Consider the following 13,564-nt stretch of genomic DNA (forward strand, 5'->3'; position numbering starts at 1 on the left):
CAAGAAATCGAGGACAGTCCTTCATAGTTGTGTTGTATCTGGCATTCTACCTTTGTTTTGTGTCACTAGTCACTGGAGAATGAAAAGAGCAAATAAGCTTAGTAACAAGAGTTGTTTTGGCCACCCTATTAATGACTTTAAGGGCATTGGGTTTGTGCCCTTTTTGCTTGATAGTGCTCTGTGAAAAAGATGTGAAGTGTGACTAAGAAGCAAAAACAAAACTGCAAAGTTTATTTTCCTCCCTCCTTGATTTTACTTGTTACTAGAGATGAAGGTCTTCTCGCTGCTATAAATGAACGTGAGGGCTGCATGGGGAGCTCCTGGAGTGTGGTACTGTAAAAGGTTGAATCAGATCAGCTTAAATAGGGATTTCTTAGCACTAAGGGGTCACTGATGGAGGTAAGTAAAGGGTGGCTGTTTTTTTGTGTGTGTTAGCACCTGTTTTATTTCCAGTGCTTAATAACTGATGTAAAGAGGAAACAATGACTTATTGCATTAGAGATTTAGAAAGCTCTTAAATTGCATCAGTCAGCCAAGACATACTTCAGCAAAAGAACAAAGATCAAATATGACAGTATTGGCATTTTTAAGATAACAAAAAAGGAGAAAAACAATGAGCAAAAAATCTTTCAGGACTGACTTGCATGTCTCAGGCAAAAATGACATAATTAAAATACAGTCAGAAAGAAGCAGGTCATCAGTTTCATTGAAATCAAAGTGAATTTTTCAAGTACAATTTCATACTAAATGTTAATTTAATAATTTAATGGAGATCAGTGAAAGGTCAAGCTGGAATGCAAAGGGTTAAAATGCTGAACAGTGACCTGAACAGGGAGTTGTTGTGTCTCTGAATCCCAGACATACTTTATTAGGACAATCCAGCTGGTTTTCTATTTCTATCTCCTCATTATCAACACGCTTATGGTATGGCCTCTTCCCCCTCACTTCCAATGCCAAGAATTTGGCAGGGACACCATGTGAGGAGGTCAGAGACTGATTGAGAGGAAAAACGAAGTTGAGACGGCAGCAGAGATGCAGAAAGAGGGAGTCCAGTCGGTGAAGAGCTAAGGTTTGCTGTTTACTGTATGGAGACTACCAGCAGAAGTGTGGGGGTTTTTATTGGGTTTTTTTGTTTGTTTGTTTTGTTTTTGTGAGCGGTGATTATAGCTCTATATGAAATTAAACTACTGACACAAGGCTTGATTTTCTTCTCACTGAAAATGGTGTAAAACAAGAACAGTTAAGTGTAAGGACTTGCATATATAAAATCAGTAGAAAAATGAACAAAATTGAATCTTTGATTTCTTCATGATGTTTGGCATCTTTATATATTTTAAGAAGAAAAAACCCTGAAATCATAGTATTTTTCTTTGAAAAAGCAAAGACATAAATAGAAGCAGCATACTGTTAAATTGCTTTATGTGTTGGATCTAGCTTTCTCTGGCTGAGAGAAAAAAACAACCTCCAGCAAATGTTCAAAGGAAGGAAATGGGAGGAAAAAAGACCTTCTCACAAATTTCCATAGTTTCCATTTCAAAATACATCTATCACTGCCTTATGACACATACTTTACATCAACAGGTACATCAATTTAGTACTAATATTGATGAAACCCATTGTATGAGAGTGTTGATTAAACAGAAAAATAAATTTGAAGTTTTGTGTGCCCAAAACTATGCGTAAAGGTAGATGGAGAAAATACAGAAAGATGTTCTATAGAAGATCGATTTCTGTTGGGAACAGACCTATTTGTATTTCTTCAAGACAATATGCAGTGCTTCACTTCAGTATGATATGGATTATCTCAAAATTGATCTATGGTTAATACTGTACTAAAAAATATTTTTGGTTTTCATCCTTTTCGTGGCATTCCCCTTTCACATAACGGAAGAGTGTCTGAATGGAAAAGTGAGTTAATTTCTTATGAGTGCGGGGAGATACTGATTTTGTAGTTCTTGCATTCTTATAATTCATATGGAAACAGAGAGGGATTATGTGTCCACAAGGAGTGGCAGGATTTAATCTCAACTTCACAGAAGTCTTTGTCAGATATTTGCTTTCCAGTTTTTACACAATTAATATATATTCATTACAAATAAGATGTCGGTGGTCTCTGCATTTAAGCTGTTGTGATGAAGGCTGATGTTTGACCCTGTGTTACAGTTCCAAACTCTAGGACCAAATTATCTCGCATCCTCTGTGTTCAAACCCCAATTTACTCCTGTGGCATGTGCTATGTGCTTTAGGGGGCTGTGACCCTTAATATATGGACTGTGTGTTAAAAGAAGAATGCAACATTCCTAGGAGGCCTTGGTCCTTAGAAGTTCCAAATTTCTTGTTAAATTACGGTGGGGGAATATTGTCCTGACTAGCATACGGTCATGCATTTCTTATAAGTGCTAGTCGTGGTGATGTTTTGATTGCATGGGAAAACCTAGCACTTAATGGAAACAGAAAAGCACAATTTAGAAAAGGGGGGGGGGGAGAAGAGGGAGTGAGAGAGAGGAAGAGAGACTTAATTTGCTGAAAGGATGAAGGAAAAGAAACAAAATTCCTCTCACTGTTAAATTCAGGTATCTCCTTAATTGAACAACATGAGCACACAAGCAGGGTGCAGATAATAGACAAAGGATAAAAGAAAGGATTCACTCTGGGCTGGGATTAGAACCTGGGGCTTTCCAGATGTGAAGAATAATTTATACTCAAAGAACTTACTGTCCTAAAGGAAGGGAGAGCATTTTAGTTGAGTTATGCTGGTAAAGCTAATATTTCTGTATTCATTTGTAATTTTAAAAGTACTATTTATGCTTTTATTTTTATACTATTCACAATAAACTCATGACACTTCTGCCCCCTCATAACAGACACCTAACAATGAAGCAGCTTCAATTAAGAAGCAGAACATCAGCCTCTGGCATCTTATTCTGTTGTTCCATCTTTTTTGCTAGGGAGAATTCATTTGTTTCTTAATTAAGAAAAACACCAATAGCATGAAAAATCTGCTTATGGTACCTGAATGGTAATTAGGTGAAAGGTAAAAAAGAAACACACACATACATTCCAATAGCAGCCAAAATGAACTTGAGCTGATAAAAATGAACTAAACTACCCTTGCATAAATCGAGGCTGAGAGAAGTGTACAGTCATTATGGCTAAGACAATATGCAAACTATCTTCAAAGAAATCAAATTGCTAGAGTGTTTTCATTTGCATGTATTAACTATTAACATAATGAGGAGAAGTGACATTGGACCCGGATTGTGTGTCTGTTCGGATTGATAACTCTACCGCATCTGCAAACAGGCGCCCAAAAATCAGACTAGTAGTCAGATCAGTGTTGAACTCTGAAGTGCGTATGGTTTTTTGTTGGGGCTTTTTTGTTGTTTTGTTTGTTTGTTTGTTTGTGGTTTTTTTTGTGTGTGTTGTGTTTTTTTTAAAATATCTGGAACCCAAACCAACATGCTGGGATGTTGAATGCAAGCTATCCTTTTATTTTTATTCTTTCCAAAGGTGATCCTTCTGCTACAAGCACTTACTTCATACTTTCAAGGTACAGATACAAATTTTGAACTTTTTTCCATCATGTATATTCCCACTTATATAGCAGGATGACTGTTATTGTATGTTAATCTGGAGTTACTGAATGTTTGTGTAATTACTCAGTGATTTTTTTTGTCTTTCAAGACTGTCCTCATATATATCAAAATGTCCTACTTAAACTGTCAGTCACTGCGGTCATGAACAGAGAGAAAGCTTAATAGAACTCAGACTTTTGAGAAGTGAGTTACATGCTATTTTATGTGATTACTTAGGACAATAGCAAGCAATGTTTGTGGTAGCAGTTGTTATCTGCTTAAATATTGGGAGTATATTTAAATTGTTATATGACAGATACTATATAAGAACCTAGATAAATCTAGCACGTTCTTTGTCAGAAGAAAAAATAGAAATAATTATAAAAACTGAAAATTTTTTTCAGATTATTCATATGAGGAAAAACTAATATAAACTAAACTGAATGCAATTTTTATCATGGTTCTCTTTGCCTAAGACCTTTCCAAAAGGAAGTTATTTCTTTATATTACAGATCAAAATTATTAAAAGAATGTAGTTTTGGAAGAAGGTGAAATGGGATGGGAAGCAGGCATATGGAGTCCTTTAAAATTCAGAATTTATGATGTTTACATAACCTGGGAAAAATATTTTATAATTGTTACATTGTGTTTCTATACACACATGCAGTGTTTTTGTGTAAATTATATCCTTTGCTATTCTTGTACTTTGAGACTATGACAAAATAGTAAGTGCTTTTGCATTGCTAGAAGGAGCACATACAAATTTCATCTGTGAATGTAAACCCTTCTTCCAAGAGGTGAGGGATTCCCTTGAGGTTCTTTGACTGGTGTATGCATCTGTTTCTTCACATAGCCCAGCAGTCATACTCCAGTCTGAGAGGTGAATCATGTGAAAACTTGGATTTTTGAAAAGAATATTCTTAAGGCAGCCTAGCTGTGTGGCTGAAAGTATGGGCAATATCTGTTTAACTAGTAGTTTATGTAGCAAAAAAGTCCCTCATGTTAAGAGAATTTAACATGCACAACATGTTTAAACTTCGTAGCATAACCAACTTTTTCTTTAATGACGTAGGCATTGACCTATAATAAAGGTATTATGATAACACAAACTTCTTGCCCTTAATAGTAGCTCAGGAAACAGGTGTAACCCAAATTCTTAATTTTTAAAAAAAATTTTTTTTTTCTTTTAATGTGCTCAAATGCTCAGTAATTTCCCCATGCATTACGTGTATGTTTTTGGAAACTGAAGAATGCTGGTCACAGTTATTTTAGTTTAGGTTGCTAAATTGTTATTTTTACTTTGTAACTAAGAGATGATCAATGTAGGAACACTGAAAACAAATATTTTCTCTTTGGCACTTTGTGAAAGTTAAGAGTAGGATCCTGCACAGTCCATATGGAGGATATTCTAGTCCTGATTCTGTTTCAGCCTCAAGTCTGAGAATTAGCGTATAGTTTGCCATACCGCAACCTGTTATGCCTTTTGTCCTTGGAAGATTGGTACAGAAAAATCTCTACAGTGTAGGAGTAGATGTGAAAATGCCTGTAAGAACTTGTTGGGTGCAAATCTCCTGTAAGGGCATATTACAGAGTTCCACAGAATGGAAGACTTTGTGAAGGATAATCTGAATTTCAGATTATCTCTACCCATCCAGTTGAAATGTCTGTTTAATGCTATATTAAAATTCATTATGATAACTTTTTTACAGAGACAATCCTGATATTGTGGATCATGTTAAAAAAATAAATATGTAGAAATAAAAATTTGGTGTAGATACATTTTACTTGATATCAATATGTTTTTATTCTCTGAAGACCTTACTTGAGGGCTTTTGTTTTCTTCTGTAGCAAAGAAGATAACTTTCCAAAGAAATGAATAGTTTGTACTATGTTGTTATATTGTGTTGGGCACCTGATAATGATGTAAATATCAGGATGCAGCCAGTAATTAGATACCACAGGTGCCAGCATGTGACATGACTTCCTTTCAGTTTTGAAATAGAACTGAAATCTTAAGTATCATAATGTATATAAGAAATCTTTTATGTGTATTCACGTCATGAATAAAAGTAGATGAAAAATGTTAGCCGTATATGTTTTAAATGTACTTCCATTTTCTGTTGTTTGAAAAAAATCTGAACAAGAGCCAGATATTTCAGCTTAAAAAAGTTTACAGAATTTTGCAGATGTAAAACTGCAATGTATTTAATAATTCTAATTAGCATTAAAATTTTGGTCAAATATTCAAATTCTAATTTGCATGAAGCCACAAAGGGAAGAGTCTTCTCATTAGCTCCCTTAGGATATGGAGTGAGTAAGTGTTCATCTTTGTGTATCTGCAATTTTATTCCCCATTTTTCAAATCCAGAAATTAGATGTGTCAGAAACAGTGTGCACGTATGTGCGTGTGCCTAAACGGATGCCTATTAATATTAGGAGGATTCCAGACAGTCTACTCTGAAGAAACTAAGAAAAGTTTTAGGATCTTGTATTTCTTATTGAATTTTGAGATTGATTGTGGGGGGGATTTTTTTCCTCTCTTTCTTGTTACACTACTATAGAATCTTGAATAATTGTGTTTGTTAGCACTGGTATCCTAATCATATGGGGGATAAAAAGTTGCCATAGACATGCCCTAATTTGCAGGCTTCATTTTCTTTCAAAGGCAGAATTGTACATGAAATTGTTTATCAGTGCATTTTTGTATGTGATACAGGGATTTCAGTGATCTGGGTTTAATGAAAAGAGGCATTTAAGGCTTGCATATTCCTTAGTGCTATGCTACTGACTTAGGCAGGATTAATATACCAAAAATACTGTCTGGGAGACCAAATACAAATAGGAAAGTTCTTGGTTTTAGTCCCTACCTTTTGTTTACGAATACTACACTTGTAGATTTTATTGAAAAATGGCCTGCTTCCCATTTTGGAAGCTCTATGTTGTTTCTGTTTGTGATTTTCTGTTTTTGATGTCTGGATAGGAAGAACTGTGGAAAATGTTTAAAATCTGCCTTTTTTAAATCTGCTGCTTCCTGCAGAGATCAAAGGCCTCAATCATTTCTTTCACTAAAATGGGAGCAGCGGATGGGAGAACTGTATGGCAAAGTCTGCTGTGCCTCGTAAAACAAGAGCTTGGAGCTTGGCTTATTGGATCTATGATGTTCAAACTGGTGGTCACCCATTCATGTCTAATGATAGTCCTCTTTTCCACAGTAAGTGGCATAGCTCTGTGCTATTCAGGAAACAGTGTAATAGCATAAAGAATCCCCGTTTCCATTTACTGAAAGTAAAAAAATATTTTTATGATTTTGTAAGTCTGTTAATGTTCCTAAAATAGCACTGTAATTCAAGTAATGTGTAAGAATGATAATGGCTGTAATAATAGTCATAGAATTATTCATATTTTTATAGATGGATTTATATCCATATTAAAGAATCCCCCATGAAAAGGGAAGAAATAACCATAAATTTGTAAGCTTCAGTGAGAAGAAAGGGTCAATACTAGGTGGGAATTACCTGTTCCTTACTCCTGCATTGAATAAGAGCTCCTGAAAACAGTATGTTTATTTGGCTATGCTGTGTGATTTACTGTTGGCCCTGTATGTAATAGCAAAAAAAAGAGTAATTAATTTTCCTTACTGGGTATGATTTGCTTATAGACAAATTGTCATATGAGTCTACAGTCTAAAGTTTGAATTTTGTTTAAAATATTTTAATTTTTTTATTTTCATTTTTCTGTGGAGGAAAAGTGATGGGGTGCCCCTTAGCAAAAGTTTAAATAGTCATGGTAAAATGTGTCTGGTTTATCACAAAGAAGTGAAAATTGAATCCTATATTAATTGTATTTTTTGTAAGAAAGCTCCTCAAGGATTTCCAGGACACATTCAGCTACGCTGGCACCATTTATATACAAGCTTGCTGTGCTACTTTTGACCATTGGTGGTACGTATTTTGGGAATCTTCTGTTAATACCACCTCTCCTCCCCCAGGTTTGAATGATTTGTCAGATTATTTTTTTAAATTCCTAAATATCCTTATTGGCCAAAATTATCTGTGGTTTAGTGACAGGCACACTGGTCTTTATTGAGGTGTGTGTGGGTTTTGTTTGCTTGTTTTTTGTGGTGTGTGTTTGTTTGTTTGTTTTAATGGCTGTTAAGAAAGGATATTTCCTCTTAGGTCCTAGAGGGCCTTTCCGTGAAACTTTTGAGGACCTTTGTCCCTTTAATGTGCATTATCAGTTGCCTGTCTTCTTTTCACGATGGATGTCAGAACAAAAGTAATGCCTAGCTGTCTTGCCAAGGGATTATGCAGAACATTACTGAAGAAACCAACCAGACATTTATATATTAAAACATAAAAAAAGATTGTTGTAGTCACAAAGTTTGGCTTCTGCTTCCCCCATCTGCACTTTCAGTGCACTCCACTGGATGTACCGTTTTGGATATCACATTGAAAAGGGGGAAAAAAAAAGAGATGTTGGAGTGGGAATGTCAGAATGGTGTATTAAGTTGAGGTGATCTTCTCAGGAATTTTTATAGGAGAATAATGATCTTAAATGATTTTTAGGCTCAGCTTCAATACTCTGTTTTGCATATCTTCTAGTAGATACTGTAACCTACAGAGAAGTCTATTGGCATAGCCCATAGACAGTATTGGATGAGACTGCTGAGGCATAGCCTGGTAGCACATGTGTTTCTCAAGGTATGAGAGGCAGTAAAGAGCCTCAATAGTTACACCATGGCAAAAATGAACTCTCCTAGTGTTCTAATTTCATTAAGATATTAAATGTATTACTTGCATAAATTTTGATTGGTTTTGACTTCCAATGTTCTTTAGAGAGTGTGACAAGAACCACTACTAGTCTATTTTGCTGTATCTTAATTTTGAAATTTAATCTCAAAGAACAAGTAATCAGTGGTTCTTCATCTGCTTAGTTCTAGGTGACTACTGCAGTGCTTACAATGCATAATGATTGTGATGACATTAGCTGAATTCTCATGGCTGACACCGGCTGCTGATCATGTAGGATGTTCTTCTAATACAATGTGCAGCTGAGATTGAAAACTGCTGCTTTTAAGAATATACTGGATGTTCTTTATGTCTTAGGGACTTAAGTGTATTTTATGTAGAATATAGTATAATTTGTCTAATTTTACTTCCACAATAAATATTGAGTAACCATCTATCTCATTGCCTTTAGGACGTAATGAAAGATGATTTTCTTTCCGATATCATTCCTGCTTGTGGTGGGGGAAAAAAATAACATTAAATTTGGGGAGTGGAAACGAAGATACAATAAAAATTATCCTGCGTGTTATTTACTTTTTTTTAAAAAATTTGTACTAGGTTGTTTAGATACATGATAAGCTTGATAGGAAACCAAAGATACTGAATTCAAATAGAATTAAGATCTCACTAAAATTGTGCTTTTAAGTTTTTCTTATAATTATTTTAGATTAGTATTTACAACTTTATACTAAAGTAGGAAAAATGAGTACTTTTTCCCAAATCCAGTGATGACAGAGCATGTTTTTAAATACCTTTCTAGTGTGGCAAATATTAATCCTTTGAAGCACACACATGGGTCTGAATTTGGCTGAGAGCCACAAGGCATGTATCATACTTTCTGGAGATGAAAAGAGGAGGGGAAACATTGTGAGTGGTTCACAAGCAGTAGGTCCCCAGTGATACCACCATTTCCTTAAAAAATGGCTAAGCTGCATGTGCAGCTGGTTCTGGGAAGAACCAAGTGATACCCTGAGCAGTCCCTTCTGGCTCACCCTCTCCCCCATCTGGGGATTCAAGCCCACCATCAGCCTTGTGCCGGCAAACTGTGCAATTGGTCATGTATCACAGCTCTAATACGTAAGTAGTACTTGCTGTCGAAAACAAATGTATCCAAACACCCTTCTTAAGCCACTTCTGTTGTGTTCTAGTTGTAGACATGCTTTTCAAGCCTAATGATGTAAAAGCATTACACTTTTCATATCAAAGTTTTAAGAATCTGTTTTCACTGCCACAGAGAAGTATGTAAATTCAGAATATTGGAGACAATAAAGCTTGTAAAAGTGGGAGGATCACACTAGGAATGCCAAATGTTACAGTAGTTTTTGCAGAAATACGAAATTCACCTCTGTTTATTTTTGGCTTTGTTTATGGTTGTAAGATCACGTTGCATTTTCCTGGAGTAGATGAGCACATGTGCAAGGAGAAGGCTGAAATCTAATCCATCCAAATGAAATTTTGCCATCTCAAGGAAGATCTAATAAAAGACAGTAGCAGGTTTTTGGGTTGAGGTTGCAGTGCCAAGTGGCATGATAAGTCACATTTAAGTGGTTTATCAAAATGACTGAATATATTTGATAAACATATATTAATATTCCATACTTTTATCTTGCTCTTTGAGTATTAATGATCTACGATGAAAGTGTATCAAATAGTCACAAGAATTTATACCTTTGTAAATAACTAAAAGAAATAGAATGTAAACTGTCAGTTTGTAGTTGATAGAAAAAAACTACTTGAAATTGCTTCAAATATTTAAGATGTTTTTGCTAGTAAATTGGCTCCTGGCAGTAAGAATGATCTAGCTAGCAGGCTAGGTAACAGGCTACCAGCTGAAACTGGTTGGTTACCCATGCTAATCAGTGGCTGACCAATAAGCTTCAAAATGAAAGGCAAAGAGAAATTACAACAAGGTAGCTAATATTTCTTCCGATTTTTGGAGGAGGGAATGTGATTAAGATACACTAAATGGAAATCCATACAAAACCAGTCAAATTGTTAAAATATTCAAATATGCCTTACTGTAACAAGAAAGCACTGTAATATACTGAAATCAGCAATAGAACAGCTGTGTTTTAAAGGACAGTACTTTGAATGTCACTTGACAATTTGCTTTCAATTAGAAGTAATTTACAGGAAGATGCCCACAAGCTAATCTTTACAGGATAATTAAGTTCCATTTTCTTTACTTTTAATTAAAAAGCAGAAAAGATTTAGCTGATCCATAAAAAATGTTCTGTTTAAACATTCATCAGACTTCACACTCTTTTTTTTGTTATTTGTTGTAGCAGATGTTATCAAAACTGCAGTCTGCTCTGTTTTAAACCCAGTATATTTGGGAAGTGAAACACGAGTTGCAATAGGCGTGTACAGCTGAGGTATGATCATTTAGCTTCTCTGTATTTGAATAGCTCTAAAATGATATCCATACTCTGGGCTTTAATCTTGCTCCTTCCATTGCTTGCCATTGTGGTGAAAGAAAGCGAAGCAGATGAACAGCTCTGTGGATGCTAATAGTATTTTCCTCTTGCTTTTCTTGTTAATTTCCTAATGCCATTAAAACCTGAAGTCTGAATGTAAAGATGAAACCAAGTATCTTTGCTGTTAAATTTGCATGTTAGCAAAGTTTTCTGCACGCCTTTAGAATCGATGAAAAGGAGATAAAATAAATTCCTTTGCTGATTTCACATTGAATGGAAAAAAAAAAAAAGTGCAGTGCATGTGTGAATGTCTAAACACTCAAATAGCTATACTGGAATGAGTTAGTGCTAAGTTTTTAAGGAGGGAAGATGTATCTGTTTCTCCCAGATACTTCCTCATCATCTTTGCAGATTTTCAGAAATGAAAGAAAATTTAGTTCTAGAGTTTAAATTTGTCCTTTTAAAGTAGATTCATACAGTGGAAAAAATTACACAATGAGGACTTGTTTAATTTTAAATTGATGGCAGACTGCGTGCTGTGAAAAATTCTACATACAAAACCGAAGGTCTAATACTTTTTTGAAGTGTGAGATCTAATTATTTGTTATACTGGCATAGGCCCAGTTACTTCAATGAACATGTAAGACTTTATCTAACAGGGCCATGATGTTAACAAATATACCTGAATACTTGTATTAAGCCTGAAGTATACTCTTCATGAATGTTTAACTCGGAACTAAGTTGGTGATTATTTTCCATAATCATTTTGCAGCTGAGAATAAAACCATAGAATCATAGGATGTTTTATGTTGAAAGGGACCTTCAGAGATCATTTAGTTCAACCTCCCACTCAAACCAGAACCCATTTAGATCAGATTCCCAGTCATGTTTTTAAATATCTAGAAGGATAGAGAGTCCACAACCTCTCTTAGCAACCAGTTCTACAGTTTGACTACCATCATTGTTGACTCTTTTTCCCTAATATTTAATCAAAATTTCCTTTGCTGTGTCTTGTGTCCATTGCCTCTTATCCTGTCTCTGCACACCTCCAAGGCGAGTATGGCTGTGTCTCCTCTGTACCCTCCTATTAGGTATTTAAAGTCAGCACGAAGAATTCTTCCTAAAACTGGACATCCCGGCTCTCTTGACCTTCCCTTGCTGTAGCCCCTTGGCAGTTGTGTGGTCCTCTGCCAGACTCACTCCAGAAGAGTCTATGTCTGTCTCCTACTGGAGAGCCCCAGAGTGGACGTAGTACTTAAGATGTGGTCGCACTGTTACTGAATAGAGGGAAATAATCACCTCAGCCTGCTGTCTAGACTCTTGCTTATGTCCAAGGATGTGGGTGGCATTCGCTGCTGCAGGGGCACACTGCTGATTCATGCTCTCTTTGTTCATCAGGACTGCTGGGTCTTTTGTAGCAAAGCTGTTTTTCAGTACATTGGTGCCCAGTCTGTACTGGTACATGAGATTAATCTGTCCCAAATGCAGAATTTAGGATCTGACTTTATTCAACTTCGTATTTCTGACAACCCACTTCTTGAGGCCTCCTCTGAGTAGCAGCCTTGCCCTCCACTGTCTTAGCAGCTCCTACCAATTTGATACCATTTCAAACATTTTGAGGGGCACTCTGTCCTTTTGTTCAGACTGTTAATGAAGATATTAAGCCATATTGACCTGAGGGATACCTTTAAGAGATGGACTCCAGTTGGGTTTGATGACAACCCTTTTAAACCTGGTGATCTAGCCGGCTTTCATTTACTTTATAAGACCACAAGTGCAACCGGTATGTTATGAGGTAAATATTCTTAAAAGGTTGTTAGCTTTTGAAAATAAAGGTATTTTATGTATTTTTTTTCCATAAATGAATACTAGAATTACAATATCCACACACACTGAATTGTTCTGAGTTGCAATTACAGAATTAAAAGTTTCTAGTTCTAGATTTGCTGTTGAGTTAGCAGTTAGATCAACAAGGGCTTTCTAAATGCTTATGGATTTAAACACAATGCCTTTCTACATAGACTTGGCGTGATTAAAAATACGATAGAACAGTTTTTGATGAAGTCAAGAGCAGTTAACATTGTCTGTAAAGAACATAGAACCAAATTCCCAGAAATCATCCTCAAAATGAGCTTTTTGAGAATTTAATGTTAAGATCTGTCTTGCTTAGAGCAAATCGCTTACCTTTTTAAGCTGTGCTAGTGCATAGCTTCTTGTTTGTACATAGATGCATTTTTAGGAAACATTTAATACAAGCTATCCAAACGACTTCAGCTATCTTTTTCTCCAGTTTTAACAGATTTTTACAATTGTAACTTATAATTTCCCTCTACAAAATTCTTTGTAGCATCATGAAGAGGCAGAAGGAAGTGAGAGAGTAATTTGTTGTTGTAATTTGGATGTTTGTCATTATTTTATAAATGTGTAAGCATGTTTGCTTTCATCAAAAGGCATATGGAAAAATGAGGATACTCTTATGAGTCACATTTAAAAAAGGCTAGAGGACTGTATGGAAATAGATCTGAACACGTGCTTGTTCACAGACGAGTCACTTCATATGCAGTTAAGTAGATGATTTATGGTCACTCTCAGTGTAAGAGTCTAGCTATCTAACTGTTTGGCATCCAAGATAAGCTAATTATTTAGGTTCCTCTGTGGGAAGGGAAATAAATAATTTTAGAGGGTCATTCATTCTTTCACTTTTGCACCCTACTTCAAGGGTTACTTTAAACTGGCATGCTACTGAGAAAGGCAGTGATGACCTCTTTCTTTTGGCTGTCAGTTC

At 35.6% G+C, this 13,564-nt stretch overlaps 1 protein-coding gene and 1 long non-coding RNA gene across 3 annotated transcripts in view; both read left to right on the forward strand.

The window, feature by feature from the left end:
* Positions 1–13,564, forward strand: part of ZFPM2 (zinc finger protein, FOG family member 2) — a 322,662-nt gene that overhangs the window by 17,699 nt on the left and 291,399 nt on the right. The gene's annotated exons all lie outside the window — the stretch shown is intronic.
* Positions 1,005–11,407, forward strand: LOC138684813 (uncharacterized). Its single transcript, XR_011324105.1, has 5 exons — positions 1,005–1,069; positions 3,511–3,550; positions 6,613–6,786; positions 7,430–7,516; positions 8,509–11,407. It is a non-coding gene; the product is annotated as an uncharacterized lncRNA (long non-coding RNA).

Source organism: Haliaeetus albicilla, chromosome 3 (assembly GCF_947461875.1).
Source record: "Haliaeetus albicilla chromosome 3, bHalAlb1.1, whole genome shotgun sequence".
In the NCBI taxonomy this organism is placed as follows: domain Eukaryota; kingdom Metazoa; phylum Chordata; class Aves; order Accipitriformes; family Accipitridae; genus Haliaeetus; species Haliaeetus albicilla.